Source organism: Felis catus, chromosome F1 (assembly GCF_018350175.1).
Source record: "Felis catus isolate Fca126 chromosome F1, F.catus_Fca126_mat1.0, whole genome shotgun sequence".
Lineage (NCBI taxonomy): Eukaryota > Metazoa > Chordata > Mammalia > Carnivora > Felidae > Felis > Felis catus.
In genome coordinates this window covers 19,732,916-19,748,594 of record NC_058384.1, presented here as the reverse complement: position 1 = coordinate 19,748,594, position 15,679 = coordinate 19,732,916, and the positions used below count along the sequence as shown (strand labels likewise).

At 42.1% G+C, this 15,679-nt stretch overlaps 1 long non-coding RNA gene across 8 annotated transcripts in view; it reads left to right on the top strand.

The window, feature by feature from the left end:
- The window catches only part of LOC109495596, a 69,788-nt gene extending 55,511 nt beyond the window's left edge, over positions 1 to 14,277 (top strand). For 6 of the 8 annotated variants that reach the window (XR_006591592.1, XR_006591591.1, XR_006591589.1 and 3 more), the window contains 3 exons: positions 6,644 to 7,171; positions 10,001 to 10,075; positions 13,884 to 14,277. This is a non-coding gene — a long non-coding RNA (uncharacterized LOC109495596). Of the gene's footprint in view, positions 1 to 6,643; positions 7,172 to 8,734; positions 8,891 to 10,000; positions 10,226 to 13,883 lie in introns of those variants that run through there. The other 2 variants (XR_006591594.1, XR_002151103.3) reach the window with 2 other exon arrangements.
- The last annotated feature ends 1,402 nt before the right edge of the window (positions 14,278 to 15,679 follow it).

Below are 15,679 nucleotides of genomic sequence, written 5' to 3'. Positions count from 1 at the left end.
CTCAGGTCATGATCCAGGGTTGTGGGACCAAGCTCCGCATGGGGCTCTGCACTGAGCGTGGAGCCTGCTTAAGATTCTCTGTCTCTCCCTCTGCCCCTCTCCCCTGCTAGTGCTCACTCATGCGCTCCCTCTCTCTCTTAAAGAAAAAAAAAAAAAGGCAACATTTTCATTATTTCACCATTAAGTATGATGTTCACTGGAGGTTTTTGATATTAAAGATTTTCTCATCTATTTCTAATTTTCTAAGAAGGATATTAAAAATCATGAAATGAGGGGCACCTGCCTGGCTCAGTTGGAAGAAGCATGGGACTCTTGATCTCAGGGTTATAAGTTCAAGCCCCACAATGGGTGTAGAGATTACTTTTTAAATATTTAAATACTTAAATATTTATTTATTTATTTATTTATTTATTTATGAGAACAAGCAAGACTGGCAACATGGAGCCTGCTTGGGATTCTTTGTCTTTCTCCTTCTCTCTCTTTCTGCCCTTCCCCTGCTCATGCTTTCTCTCTCCCTCTCTCTCTCTCTCTGTCTCAAAATAAATAAGCATTTAAAAATTAAAAAAAAAAAAAAAGAGTTGGACACCCAATTAACAAGCCACCCAGACACCCCTAAATAAATACAATTTAAAAAAAGATGAAGGGGCACCTGGGTGGCTCAGTCGGTTGAGCATCCGACTTCGGCTCAGGTCATGATCTCTCTGTCCGTGAGTTCAAGCCCCGCGTCAGGCTCTGTGCTGACAGCTCAGAGCCTGGAGCCTGCTTCAGATTCTGTGTCTCCCTCTCTCTCTGCCCACTCCCCCCCCGCCCCACTCATGCTCTGTCTCTCTCTCTCTGTCAAAAATAAATAAACATTAAAAAATGAAAAAAAATGAAATGATGGGGCTCCTGGGTGGCTCAGTTGGTTAAATGTCTGACTTTGGCTCAGGTCATGATCTCACGGTTTGTGAGTTCGAGCCCAGCATGGGGCTCTGTGCTGATACACAGGCTTTGTCTCTCTCTCTTTCTCAAGAATAACTGAACATTAAAAAAAATTTTTTTAAGATAAAAATTTAAAGTGAGTGTTAAATTTTATTAAATATTTCTTTTTGTGTTTATTAAAATGATCATTTAGCTTTCTCCCCTAATTAGATAACATAGTGAACTACATTAATAAACAATAGTTTATTAAATTGATCATTTAGCTTTCTCCCCTAATTAGATAACATAGTGAACTACATTAATAAACAATAGTTTATTAAATTGATCATTTAGCTTTCTCCCCTAATTGGATAACATAGTGAACTACATAGTGAACAATTAACTACATATTTCAAAAAATAAAGTATAGTTTGATTTCTGAGATTAAACCCTGCTTGAGTATACTGTATTTTCAATGAGTTGTAAATACTTTATTTAGTTTTTTGTATCTATATTCATACATGGAACTAGCCAATAATTTTCCCTCGTGCTGTCCTCATCTGCTTTGAATATTCTTCCTGGATATTTAACGGGGTTGCCTCTCTACTCACTCTTTAACCCATTACCATTTTATGACAACAGCTCTCAAAATGATACCTAAGTGGATACATTCAAAGTATTTTCCTCTAGCCTATGTTGCAATGCCTCTGTTACATGTAACACAACTTATCTCTTCCTTATTAAAATTTGCTGTTTATTTTAACGACATCACACTCTCCTTGTTGTCTCATACATCTCTGAACACTTCTTCTGTCCTTTCTCTGTGGATCTGTTTTCTTCCTAGAACCATCCTTGGCCAGCACGCCTCTCAGTGCACAGGTCTTCCCTAACTCATCTGAGGTATCCTCAGTGTTTCAACTCCCACCTGGACAGAGACGAATTCCAATGTTGTGCCTCCATCTCGGCTCTCCCTCCCCTCAGTTCTAGTTTGTGCTGGCTCATTCTGGCTGTCCCAAGGACAGCCGGAACTTGGCATGTTTACAATAGAACTCTTCATCTTCTCCATTAAACTACTTTCTTCTCTTGTAGATACCATCTTAGCTCATGACCTTGTTATCCGTATTTGTCATCCAAGAGAGAATTTTCCCTGCTTCATTTCTCAAACATAATCAATTACCATGCCTTTACAATTTAACTTCCTAAACATTCTCTTCTTTGTTCCCTTCCCTGTTCCCTTCTCTCCATCTTCACTTTCCATGCCTCAGATAGGGCTCTTTTCATCTTTTACCTAGACTAGAATAGCAGTTCGCTAACAAATCTCCTTTGTTTTGTCTGCTTCAAACGTAGGTACAACCAGAGATGCTACGATAACCCCTTTCTACAGTCACTGAAGTAACTTACTTGAAACTCTAATCTTGTCATGTCATTCTTTGGCCTTAAAACCCTCTAGTATTTCTCCACTGCAGACAGGATGATCTACACTTTTTAACATAGCATTCAGAGCCCATCATTGTCTAGCCCTTACCTTTTTCTCTAGCTTCACTTACACATTAATCTTGTCTCCCGCAATTGAAAACTTCTTGGAGTTCCCTATGTAGCCTATGCATTTTTTTTCCTTCTATGCCTTTGCCAATGGTGTCTCTTCTAGAAGGCACATCTCCACTTTCACTCACCTCTCCTACTCCAACCCCAAAACTAATTTCCCTCCCCATCTCTACCTGACTAACTTCACATCCTTTGGGATCCAATTTGGCTGCCAGCTCATGCAAAATGCCATCCCTGAGACACCTAGGTGGCTCGTTTGAGAGTCTGACTTCAGCTCAGGTCATGATCTCGCAGTTCATGAGTTCGAGCCCCGCGTCAGGCTCTGTGCTGACAGCTCAGAGACTGGAGCCTGCTTTGAGGTCTATGGCTCCCTTTCTCTCTGCCCTTCCCCTGCTCATACTCTGTCTCTCTCAAAAATAAATAAACATTAAAAGTAATGTTCAAAAAATGCAATCCCTAACCCCAACCACTCTGGCAGGCTTCACTGGGTCCCTTTCTTCAATGATCTCATAAATGCCGTGATTATTACTATATCTTGCACTTACCATATTGCATTATAAATATTTGTTTGTATATCCCCACTGGATTATGAATCCATCAACAAAAGTACTTGGGTTTTATTCATATTTAAAGTTCAAGAACCTAGTAGAGTATCTGGCACATAAATATTTGTTGAGTTCAACGAATAAATGATTTCGTTGAGTTGAATACACTCCTTACAGAAACATTTTGGTTTTCTACCTATTATTGCTAAAATTTAGTTTTCATCAGACTTCTCCCACCACATAGACTCCATAAACTTATTTTCTTTTTGCTCTAGGAATAATAAAAATAAAAAAAAAAAAAAACAGTGACCTATCAGTGTGGTTAACATGATCCAGATGGGCGAATGGAACCATAGGGGAAAATAGAAACAAATAAAGCAAGATAGGATGATGAAAGGGGACGATCCAAATTGGAACACACAATACCTATCATTCCTAATGAGGATTTTCCCTAACACTAGGGTAAAGAGTGACTAATATTTATTAGCTGAATCACAAGAGTCAGGAGTTCTTGGATTATTTGTGAAGTGATATCACCTTGAGATTTACATAAAGCTATCTGGAAACCCTGTCCCATGTTTTATGGGAAAGCCAGTGCTTGCCCCAAAACTCTGCAGTTTTTTCTGAGCTTTCCGTTCTCTTGGTAACCTCGGGGTTTGGTTCCTGGCTTCTGCAGAATTCCCCTTCTTCACTCTGCATCTCGCAGCTGTTCTTTTATTTTCATTTGGCACCGACCCAAGGGTAGGTTACAGTCCCTCCTCCTAAATTTCCCACCTTCCATTCATGAAAGGCAGCTGTGAGTAGTAGACTCTTCCGGGAGATGCGAAGATCGTGTATGCCGTAGACGGGAGGCACTTGGCAGATATGCATCGCTCTTCAGTAGCCAATTTAAAACTGAAAACTTGATTCCCTTGCTCTATTTCCACCAACCCAAAGTTGAGCCTCCTGACACTTTGCTCAGTCTTACTTCCCACTCTTCCTCATATACTCTTTCTCTTCCCTTATTTCCCAATTTCTTACGTGGAACAGTTTTGTGATCTTTTTGTTGATCTTTTCCAACCGACACAGACCCTCTACTTTCGCTCATTAGACATCTCCCAAGATACTATTCTAAACAAAGACAATTCCTTCCTCTCAAAGGACCTAGGGGCGCCTGGGTGGCTCAGTCAGTTAAGTGTCCTACTTCGACTCAGGTCATGACCTCATGGTCACTGAGTTCGAGTCCCACGTTGGGCTCTGTGCTGACAGCTCAAAGCCTGGAACCTGTTATGGATTCTGTGTCTCCCTCTCTCTCTCTGCCCCTCCCCCACTCATACTCTGTCTCTCAAAAATGAATAAACATTAAAAGAAATTTTTAAAAAGATTCTTACGCCAGTTTGCAAAATAATATTTTCTCATTCCTCAACTATATTTCCACTTATGGCATATGCATGTTTATGTGTCAGGTAACTAAAAATTCTATGTTGTTCATTCTAATCCATGTAATTATTCTTCCCAACTAAATCTTTGATAAAACCTCGCGTAAAAGAACACTTTTAGTTCTTGCTAATTATTGGTGACTGAAACAGGTGGTCCCAACAAACACATACAGTCATCATCCTGGTATTCAGGTTGGGACAAACCAAACAGTAGTCTTTGTAACTGGACCTCAAAATAGTCTTAACTTAATGCCTTTAAATAAACATTCCTCATATTTGATACATGTTTATGCAGCCAAGCTGAATGGGTGTTTCTGAACAACAGTAAATATTGATGGTTCCTAAATTTCTGGAATCCCAATGACTTGAATTCATTCTGTCCCGCAAATATTTGTCAAGAGCCTACTATAGGTCGGGCACTGTGATAAACCCTGGAAACTGAGTGGAGAAGAAAAGGGTCTAACTCCCTGCTCCCATGGGGCTTGTATTGTAGCAGGAAACACAGTCAACAGGAAATAAGTAGATATTTATGCATTGTTGTAAGTTCTATGAAGAAAGTCATCATGGTGAGTGGATGGAGAACAGGGGAAAGAAAGTACGCCCAGTCGGGTTGTTTGAGAAGCCCTCTCTGAGCTTTGCCCTGTTATCTGAGACCTAAATGGTGAGAGGGAGCCAGTCATGAAAAGAAAGGGGGAGAACAGCTAAGAGGCCATGATAATAGTCTATGGAGGCTTAGACTAGGGTTGTAGGGCAGTAGAGAGCAAAGGAAGGTGGTACAGTTCAGATATGTTTTGGAGGTAGAGCTATAGATCTTCCTTGACTTACCATGGGGTTATGTCTCAGTGAATCTATTGTAAGTTGAAAATATCATATGTAGAAAGTGCATTTAATACCCTAACCTACCAAACATCACAGCTTAGCCCAGCCTACTGTAAATGTGCTCAGAACACTTACATTAACCTATAGTTGGACAAATCATTTAACACAAAGTCTATCTCCTAATAAAATGTTGACTGAGAACTCACGGTCTGTGAGTTCAAGCCTGGCATCAGGCTCTGCACCGACAGTGTGGAACATGCCTGGGATTCTCTCTCTGCCCCTCCCCTGTGCTCACTCATGCTGTCTCTCTGTCTCTCTCTCTTAAAATAAGTTAATAAAACTTTGAAAAAAAAAACAAACTACAGTTTCTATTGAAAGCATTCCACTTTTGTATCATTGTAGAGTTGAAAAATCATAGGCCGAAACATCAAAAGTTGGGGATTGTCTGGATAGTAGTGTTTGCTGATAAGTTTTATAGATAGATAGATAGATAGATAGATAGATAGATAGATATAGATACAGATATATAGATATAGATATGGCTAGGAAAAGAATCAGGGATAACTTCTGTGTTTGTGGCTTGGGCAGCTATGTAGTTCATTCGACACCAAGATAGAAAAGACTAGAAGAACAGACTTGGGTAGGGAACACTAGTTCTATTTTGGACTTATAAATTTGAGATGCCTCTTAGACACTCAAATAAGGATATTGGATATGTGAATCTGGAGTCCTGGGAAAGGTTCGGGCTGGAAATATATATTCAGAGCAATCAGCACACAGAGGCTATTTAAAGTCACAGAACTGAATGAGCTCTCCTAGGGAAAGAGTTATTCTTAGAGAAGAGGGCCCAGGACTGAGTACTGAGGCACGCCAACATTTAGAGGTCAGATAGAGCAACGGTAGACAGAAAAGGATTGAGAAGGAGCAGCCAGTGAGGCAGGATAAAGCCAAGAGAGTGTGAGACCTTGAAAGTCAAGGAAGGGGTGGACAGTTACGTTAGGGACAGAGCCAGGTCCACTCTATATGGCACACCCAATGCAAGGTTCTGCCCAATCTGAAAGCTTTCTGAGCCTGAAGATACAGGTGAAGAAAGCTTTCTAATATCAAATCTTCCAGGAAGGGTTTTGTAACTTAATTGGGGGTCTGCAGGGGCAGCAGCTCAGGGCATTTGCATGTGGTCTGGGTCTTATGGGCTCGTGATTGAACATGGCAGAGGTAGGCAGTGAGCAAGTGACTCCAGTCTGCCTTCATGTTGACATAAATTTTTTGGCTGATTCTTAGTAGATAATTCCAAAAGGTTTTTGTGATGAGAACAGAGTGTGAAGGCATGATTATAAAATTAGGATGGGAGTTTCACAATTTCCATGGTAAAAGCAGGATCATCTTTGTTAATTTGGGCCCAATTCTTTTTCACAGAAGGCATTGATCACTAGGAATGAAGAGGGGTGCCTCTTCATCTTCCAGTTCCTTGTGGCGAAGTCCGGCTCCTGACGGTGGAAGCATCAATGGAAAGAAATAACTTTTCGTCTTATCTTACTATAAGCAGCACTGACATTCTAGAAAGCATTCCTTTGATGGCAAGTCCTGTGCCAATGTAGATACAGCCATTTTGATACAGGCTGTTTTGTTATAGTCAATTTGCTGACACACAGCTTTGACACAGTCATTTTGATGCCAGGAACATCTTGATGTGGCTGCCTTGAAGTGGCTGTTTTGATATGGGAACATTTTGACTCTGCCTAAAAACAAACCAATAAACTTTTCACTTAGAAAATGTTATTACCAGGTAATGTACATTGACTGATCTCACCCACTCCCTGAAGTAGCAGCCAGACTGCAGAGGTGGATAGTGGCAACCTTGATGGGGCAAAAAAATCACCATGAGCGGGGGAGAAGGCTGGAACAGTGGACCAAATCAATAACACAAACTGAAGAAAGAGAAAGGTAATTAATTCTGGTTTTGAACCCATCCTAACCCAGCCCCTTAAAAAAGTCAGTGCGTCTCAGGGCACCTGGGTGGCTCAGCTGGTTAACGTCTGACTCTTGATTTCAGCTCAGGTCATGATCTTGTGGTTCGTGGGTCTAAGCTTCAAGCCTGCTTGGGATTCTCTTCCTCCCTCTTTCTCTGCCCCTCTCGTGTGCTCTCTCTAAAAGGAAATAAACTTAAAAGAAAAGAAAAATTAAAAAGTCAGGTCATCTCTATAGCACTGAAAGGGGTTTATTCAGCTCCGCTCTAAGAGAACACCCTGCCCCTCCTGAGAGCTTGCAAGAGATCTGCCATGACCAGGCATTTCTTTCTCTCTTTCTTTTCTTTGAACAGGAGAAAATCAAACAATTTTAATAACATGTATATGTCCTGTAAACAGGGGAGATAGCTAGGAAAACTAAAAAATTTTAACCAGGCATCTCTCGGACAGGACACATATCATTGAATGAAGGATAAATGGCACCCTTGAGCAGGGAGGTTGAAAAGAACTGTGACCCTACACACCCAAACAGGAGACAGCAGCTCCTGGCTGTCAAGTGACAGGTGTGGGCATGGGCGACTCAGATAGTGGGGTTGATCCAGGGTTGATATTTTGTTATTCAGATGTGACTAGACAATAGAGAAAAGGAAGTAAAATGCCTTGGGCTCCTTGTCCCGCTCATGTTACCAGGGATCTATTATCAAGTGTCCTATTAGTTGAGTGGAGAATATAAATTGACTTCCTCTAAAGCAATTTTTTTTTCTCTCTAAGAATTCTTCTTTAAGCAATAACAGAACTGAAATACTCACTCTGGGAAACCAGTTAAATCACTAATATGATTAATGGTGTCATTTCTCTAGTACTAGGTGTTCATATCATTTCAGCTTGTTAAATAAAATATTAAATATTTTCAAAAGATGAATCTCTGTCTATTTCTGCCACCATTATCCCTTTAAAGACTTAAAATGTTATTTAATTGATCTGAAGATGTACATGGAAGATACTGAATGATGTATAATATGAAACTCTATACAGGGCACATGAAATGTTTCCTGGAAATATACATTCCCCCCCCCCCGCCTGCCCCCAAACCCACCTTATATTGCAAGTATTTCCAATTTTGTTTTAGTTCCAATACCTTCCAAACTCTGATTTCAATTTAGGTCAGCAGATATGTATTAAATACAATGATGTGCCAGTCATTTTGCAAGGTCCTACAGGGAACAAAAATATAAACATGAATAAGAAATAGCCTCTGCTCTCCGGGAATATATTGGGGGAGATTAGGCTTGATTCTAAACAAAACACAAAACAAATAGAGATATCAGTAGGCCCTCTTATGCATTTAAATACCATCTGATAAATTTTAGATGCCATAAGCTGGCATAATCAAAATGATTTGGGACCACAATGAATGGAGCAATTAAACCCTACTGGGAGAAAGAAAGAGAAAACGGCATTTTCACTGAGATAGTCCCCTCCGTGATAAGCACTGTGCTAAGTGTTTTACATATCTTATCTCAGTTAATTCTCCCAACAGCCCCATTTTCCAAAGGAGGAAACAGCGGCTCAGCAACAGGAGGTACCTTGCCCAAGGTCACCCAGCTCAGATTTGGCTGGGAGGCCAACATCAAACCGGGCAGACGCCATACTCATTCTAGACCCTGTGAGGAAGAAAGCGGCAGTATGGGTTATAGCTGAGGCGAGAGAATTGGCCACTCCTGACACTAAAGCTTGAAAGAATGACTTGAGATTATTAAAACCCTATAAATAGAGGGGGAAACGAATGGTAATCATAGCCAATGTAGATCTACCACTGAGCAATTCAGTGGGCACATGGATCAAAATGGCTATTTGGCAAATATAACTTTTCATAAGCTTTGTTGGGTTGTCAATGAGAGCGACAAAAAAAAAAAAAGATAAAAACATAATCTTTACGTTTTAAACTGACTGCACCAATTCTTCAGCTTCTTGAATCTAGAAGGTACCTTTTCTTCCACTGAGAAACATTAATAATAATAATAGCTAACATTTATTGAACACTTACTAACGTTGGGCTCTGTGCTGAATATATAGAATAGAAGCTGAGATCATGAATTTAGAACCAGGTTGATAAGGTTCAACTCTTGGTTTCACCATCTATTAGTTATAGGTGTTAGTTTACTGAGTTACTTAACTGCTCTGGGTCTTAATCTCCTCATCGGAAAGGTGAGTCTATTTCATAGGGTCTGATAAATAAACACCCAGTAAAATGAGCTATTATTATGAAGTTGGAGCATGTTTAACTACAATCCCAGAGAGGAAGGGAGTTTCCTGAGTACACCTGCCATGGATAAACCCAAGCTTCCTTCGTGGGGCTCATTCATTGCAAGGTGGGGGTCATGCACACAGGGTGAGCAGAAACGGGTGAAGTCACAGAGCATGTGGCCATCACTTCTGGAAGGCTCTGTGTTTTGGGGGGAAGTCTGTTATTAAAGAGAAGTCCTCAAATGATGCCAAGGGGAAGTTGAGCTGGCGGAACCACAGATGGTGAACAAGATTCCAGAGAAGTCAGGTGGCCTGCTCCCACTCGTGCCTGGCTGCTCCAGCAAACCCCTCCCTGTGTCTCTGACAGCCAGTCTTGGAAATAACCCCCAATGTTCCTCGTCTCCTGTAGTGCCGTTTTCCTATAGCCCCCTCCCACATGGTACCAGGGACATAATATGGCAAAAGAATAGGGCAGAAGTGATGATATGACACATCCAAGATTAAGTAATAAAAGATATAGTGGCTTCTGTCTTGGTTTCTATCCTCTTCTCTCTTTCAGATTACTCTGGGGGAAGCCAGCTGCCATGTCTTGAGTACCCACATGCTGAGAAACAGACTTCCTGCTAGAGGCCATGTAAGTGAGCTTGGGAACAGCCTCTCCAGCTCCGTTCAAGTCTTCAGATGACGCCATCCAGCAATGGTTTCCCTGCAGTCTCCTGAGAGACCCTGAGCCAAAATCACTCCACTAAGCCAATCTAGATTCCTGGCACTCAGAAACTATGAAGTAATAAGTGTTTGTTTCTCTTGACTGTAAATTTTTGGGGCAAATTGTTACGGAGCATAGACAACCAGTCAAGTGTCCTCTCTGCTGAGTTATCCCTCATTCCTACAGACTTGGTTCTGATAAGTCTGGAGTTCTCTTCAGTGACAACCTTCTCCTACACGCCTTTCTCCCTCAGCTTCTGTCCCTTTTGTCCAGGGAAGAGGGAATCTTTTCTACTCCTCAGGGACAATCACTTGCCCCAGAGACAATCTTTCTCTTGCTATTGGCTTCAGAAGTATTACCTGGAATTATCTTATGAATGGGTTTTGGGTTTCCAAAATAGGAAAACACACCCTTTTCTGCATTTTTTTTTTCTCTCTTGTCCTCATCCTCCTGCCCCAGCTCTGCTTCAAAGAATATATCACAAGGAAACACCTTGTGTTCCTTGTTCACAAGGAACCCCTCCTGGAAGGAAATTGGTTAGTAACTTAAAAGTTAATATTTCAAAATATTATTCCACCAAATACATTATCTCCTTCAATAACCCTAGGAGGTAAGTGTTCCTATCGTCCTCATACTACAGACGAGAGGCTGTCTTGCTTTTGGGCACATGGCTGGTAGGTAGCCTAATCAGGATTGAACTCCAAGTTTGACTTGGAGCCTGTGCTCTTAACTTTCAGGCATCATCACCTCTTTATATCAGTTATTCCAATGTTATGATATTAGAATCTAATGAAAAGATGTGATTTGTGGAATCAGCGTATCCGCGGTAAACATAGCACTTAAAAAGAATCATTAATAAATAGGAGTTCTAAGAAATATTTATTTATTCCAAGACAAGTCAAGTCAATGTCTACCCATGTTTCCAACTTTTTTGTGGAGTAGGATTAAGTTCTTTCCCAGGCAAGCTCCTGGGTCTCATACAAAGCAGGGAATTCGGCTAAAAGTGTTCGTCACAGTTGGGGAGGCTCTCCAACGTTACCCCAGACCCAGCTGGGACCCTTGTAACATGTTCTCCTCCATTCCCCAAAGCAGCTCTCTCACATGCCCTCTGCTCTCCCTGCCACCATGCCGGCCACCCACACATGTCACTTCCCCCTCCCCTCCTAACAAATGACTCAACACCTGCTGATAGGGAAAGTACAAGCCACCCAACGACAACCAACTCAACTTCCCACCACCATTTCTAAACCCTGACCCCCCACCACGCCTATCCCATCCTCCTGGGTAGAACCCAGCGTTTGGATTCCAAACCTGTGCACTTTCTCAGGAATCTTGAGCTATTGATTGTTCCCCCTCTCTTCTGTGAACACCTTTCCCTCACTCACTAAATCCATTCATCGATATTAAAATGCTTAAATCTCTGGTTAATGGATACAAACAAACAAACAAAAAACCCAAACACCATCCCATGACCCCTGCTTTTTTTTTCATTTCCCCTTCTCTGCCACAAGTCTTAAGGAATTGTCTACACTCGGTGTCACTCCTTTTTACCTCCCACTCCGCACCCCCCCCCACATCTAAGTTTACGCCACCAACACTTCTCTCAGTGTGGACATCAAGGACACCAATGACCTCCTAATTGCAAAATCCTAGGGACACTGCTCACTCCATTTATTTCTTCACCTCTCAGTATTTGACCCTATTGTTAACTATTTCTTGAACTATTCTCTTTACTCAGCTGAATTTTCTTTTTACCTCTTTGGCTGTACTTTCTTCTTCTTTTTTAAAGTTTATTTATTTATTTATTTTGGGAGAGAGAGAGTGCGCACACAAGGAGGGGAGGGGCAGAGAGAGAGAGGATTCCAGCCTGGGTCCACGCTACCAGTGCAGACCCTGACATGGGGCTTGAACCCATGAACCATGAGATCATGACCTGAGCCGAAATCAAGAGTCAGATGCTTAACCGACTGAGCCACCCAAGTGCCCCAGTACTTTCTTCTTTTTAAGCTCCTCTTCTACTGGCTATCCCTTTTCTTTGGGTTCTATCCTGAGGTCTCTGTATTTCTCAATTTACACACTTCTCCGGGGTGGCCCCATCTTCTCCCTTGCCCTCAGTTACCGTTTATTTGCATGGGACTTCCAAATCTCTAATTCTGGCCTGGATCTCCCTTCTGAGCCTTATATTGAAATACATATCAATCTGTCTCCCCAACATTTCCACTTAGATATCCTATAGACACTTTACTTCATGCTCAAACTCAGCTGTTCCAAACTCACCTGCTTTTCTCTCCCAACCTGTTCTTCCTGCTGGTTTTCCCGAGCCAGCAAGGAATGGTCCTACCATTCAACCGGTTGCCTAAGGCAGAAATGTGGGTGTCATTCTCAGCTACTTCTCCCTTATTTGTACCCCATTGCCAATCAAGTCAGATAATTACACCTTTATTTTTTTAATTTTTTTATTTAAAAAAATTTTTTTAATGTTTATTTATTTTTGAGACAGAGAGAGACAGAGCATGAACGGGGGAGGGTCAGAGAGAGAGGGAGACACAGAATCTGAAACAGGCTCCAGGCTCTGAGCTGTCAGCACAGAGCCCGACGCGGGGCTCGAACTCACGGACCACGAGATCATGACCCGAGCCAAAGTCAGACGCTTAACCGACTGAGCCACCCAGGCGCCCCGATAATTACACCTTTAAAAGAAGATCTGCAAAAAACAATTCCTTTTTTTAAAAAGTTTATTTATTTTGAGAGAGAGAGAGAGAGAGCAAGTGGGGAAGGAGCAGAGAGAAAGGGAGAGAGAGAGAATTCCATGCAGGCTCCGCACTGTCAGCGTGCAGCCAGATGCAGGGTTGAAACCCACAAACCACGAGATCATGACCTGAGCCAAGATCAAGAGTGGGACACTTGACTGACTGAGCCACCCAGGTACTCCAAGTCTGAAAATTGTACCTTTAAATATCTCTGAGGGCACCTGGGTGGCTCAGTAGGTTAAGCGTCAGACTTTGGCTCAGGTCATGATCTTGGGGTTCCTGAATCCAACCCCACATCAGGCTTTCTACTGTCAGCACGAAGTCCACTTCAGATCCTTTGTCTCCCTTTCTCTCTGCCCCTCCCCTGCTCTGTCTCTCTCTCTCTCTCTGAAAAATAAACATATATATGTGGAATCCACTCTCTTATTTCCATTTCCACTATTGCTGCCTAGGCAAGCCCCAGCCTCCTCTGACCAGGATGACTGCAATCATCCCCTGATTGTTCTGTCTGCCTCCAGTCTTGTCCTTCTCTAATCCATTCTCTCTCCTGCAGCCAGAATTATTTCCTAAAGTGCAAATCCTTCAAGATAAGACCCAGACTTCTTGGCATGGCATTCATGGCCTTTTGTGACCTGGCCATCTGTCACCAAGCACTCCTCGCTCCCACATCCCCCACACAGTCTTCTATCTGGCCTTGATGCACTGATAACTGGATTCTCTGCTAGAACTCTGTCCTTAGTCTCAATCTGACTAACTCCTCCTCTGGGACATCTCTCCTTCAATAACCTGTATGTCTGCATATGTTTCTACCAGCGTGGACTGGGCAGAAGTACTTTCTAGGCATGGTTTTCAGTCTCACACAAAGCTGGGAATTTGGTTAAAAATGGATGTCATGGTCATGTGTAGTGAGCATCAATGTATCAAATACTGCCTGCTTTCCTACACTTCCTTTGATCATAGTACATTCGTCTGTTTTCTCTCTTTAGACCTAAGGCACTTGAGACCATGGCAATCAAGTACAAGGGTTAAGAACTCAGGCTCTGGAGCAAGATGGCCTGGATTCAAATTCAGACTCTGCAACATCCTGGGTCTGTGATGTTATACAGCTTGCTAACTTGTGCCTCAGTTTGGCCATCTGCAAAATGGAGATCCTAACAGTATCTATCTTCTGGAGCTGTTGTAAAGACTGAATGAGAAAAGCTACTAAAATATTCCAAGTAGTGTCTGGCATACAGCAAGCGTCAAAAAGAAGGCTGTTGGGGCGCCTGGGTGGCTCAGTCGGTTGAGCGTCCGACTTCACCTCAGGTCACGATCTCGCGGTCCGTGAGTTCGAGCCCCGGGTCAGGATCTGGGCTGATGGCTCAGAGCCTGGAGCCTGCTTCCGATTCTGTGTCTCCCTCTCTCTCTGCCCCTTCCCCGTTCATGCTCTGTCTCTCTCTGTCTCAAAAATAAATAAAACGTTAAAAAAAAAAACTAAAAAAAAAAAAAAGAAGGCTGTTATTATTTTTGAAGGCAAGTACTGTATCATTTATCTCTATAGAGATATTCACTAAACATGTATGAAATGAATGCGTGAAGGAGATGTTTGTATCTAAACTTGTCACCCAAGTTCTTAAGGTTAACCCAAAAGTGAATAGTAAATACATTACTCAGAGCACTCTGCATAAAAACTACACCAATATGGTCGCTGGTCTCTTGGAGCTTTTTGGAAATGAGGTCATTCTATTTCTACCCAAGCACTCAGGGAATTATACTCTCTTGAGAAGGGAGGGATGTAAGAATCAAACAGGACACCTCAAGGTTCCTGAAGGTGGCGTGACTGACTCTGAGGTAATGTCTTCTTCACATAAATGTGAGGCTTAAAAGCAAAGAAACATGAAGGTAACTGTTTTAACTTGTTTTCCAGTAATTTAAGACGCCTGGGCCCTCCGTTCTCCCAGTGTAACAGACACCTGTAATCTCCCTCATCCTGTTCAAGGAGAGGGCTGTGTTCTGCGGGTGCCTTTCCTTTTAGAGTCATACGAGTAGGCTTCCTTCGGGGCAAGCTTGCGTGACTTAAAAGTCGATTGTTTAGAGGCACTCGGGTGGCTCAGTCGGTTAAGCATCCGTCTCTTGATTTCGGCTCAGGTCATGATCTCATGGTCGTGAGACGGAACCCCGTGTCAGGCCCTGCGCTGACAGTGCAGAGCCTGCTTGGGATTCTCTCTCTCTCTCTCTCTCTCTCTCTCTCTCTCTCTCCCTCCCTGGCTTGCACGCATGCTTGTGCTCCCCCCCACCACCGAAAATAAATACATAAACATTTTAAAATTAATTTTTAAAAATTTAATTTTTTACAAGTAGTGCCACCAGATGCTTAGTTCAGTCAGGCGTGAGACAGAAATAAAATTGTTTCACAGGATAGGTTTGTTTCCCCAAAAAATAGTCCCAGGGGGAATGGAGGTGACCAAAGAGAAGTTTCAGAGTATGAGAAAACGCTGGACCAGATATATGTGTGACGCCACGCTCCATATATATACATGTACATGTATATATATGTGTGTATATATATTTATGTATATATTCATACATTTATATATGTAAATAAATGAATACGCATCCCGCTCATCACTGCTTACCTTCCTCATTGGCTTCCCACCTCTTGTAGGGATAGACAGACACTGACACAGTATTTCTGTCTTCATAAAGAAAGGCTAGCATCCAGGGAAATAACCTTGATAGACTGAGCTATAAATATACTATTAATCAGAGCAATTTGCTCTTGAAGTGTGCCCCCTTTCTCAAT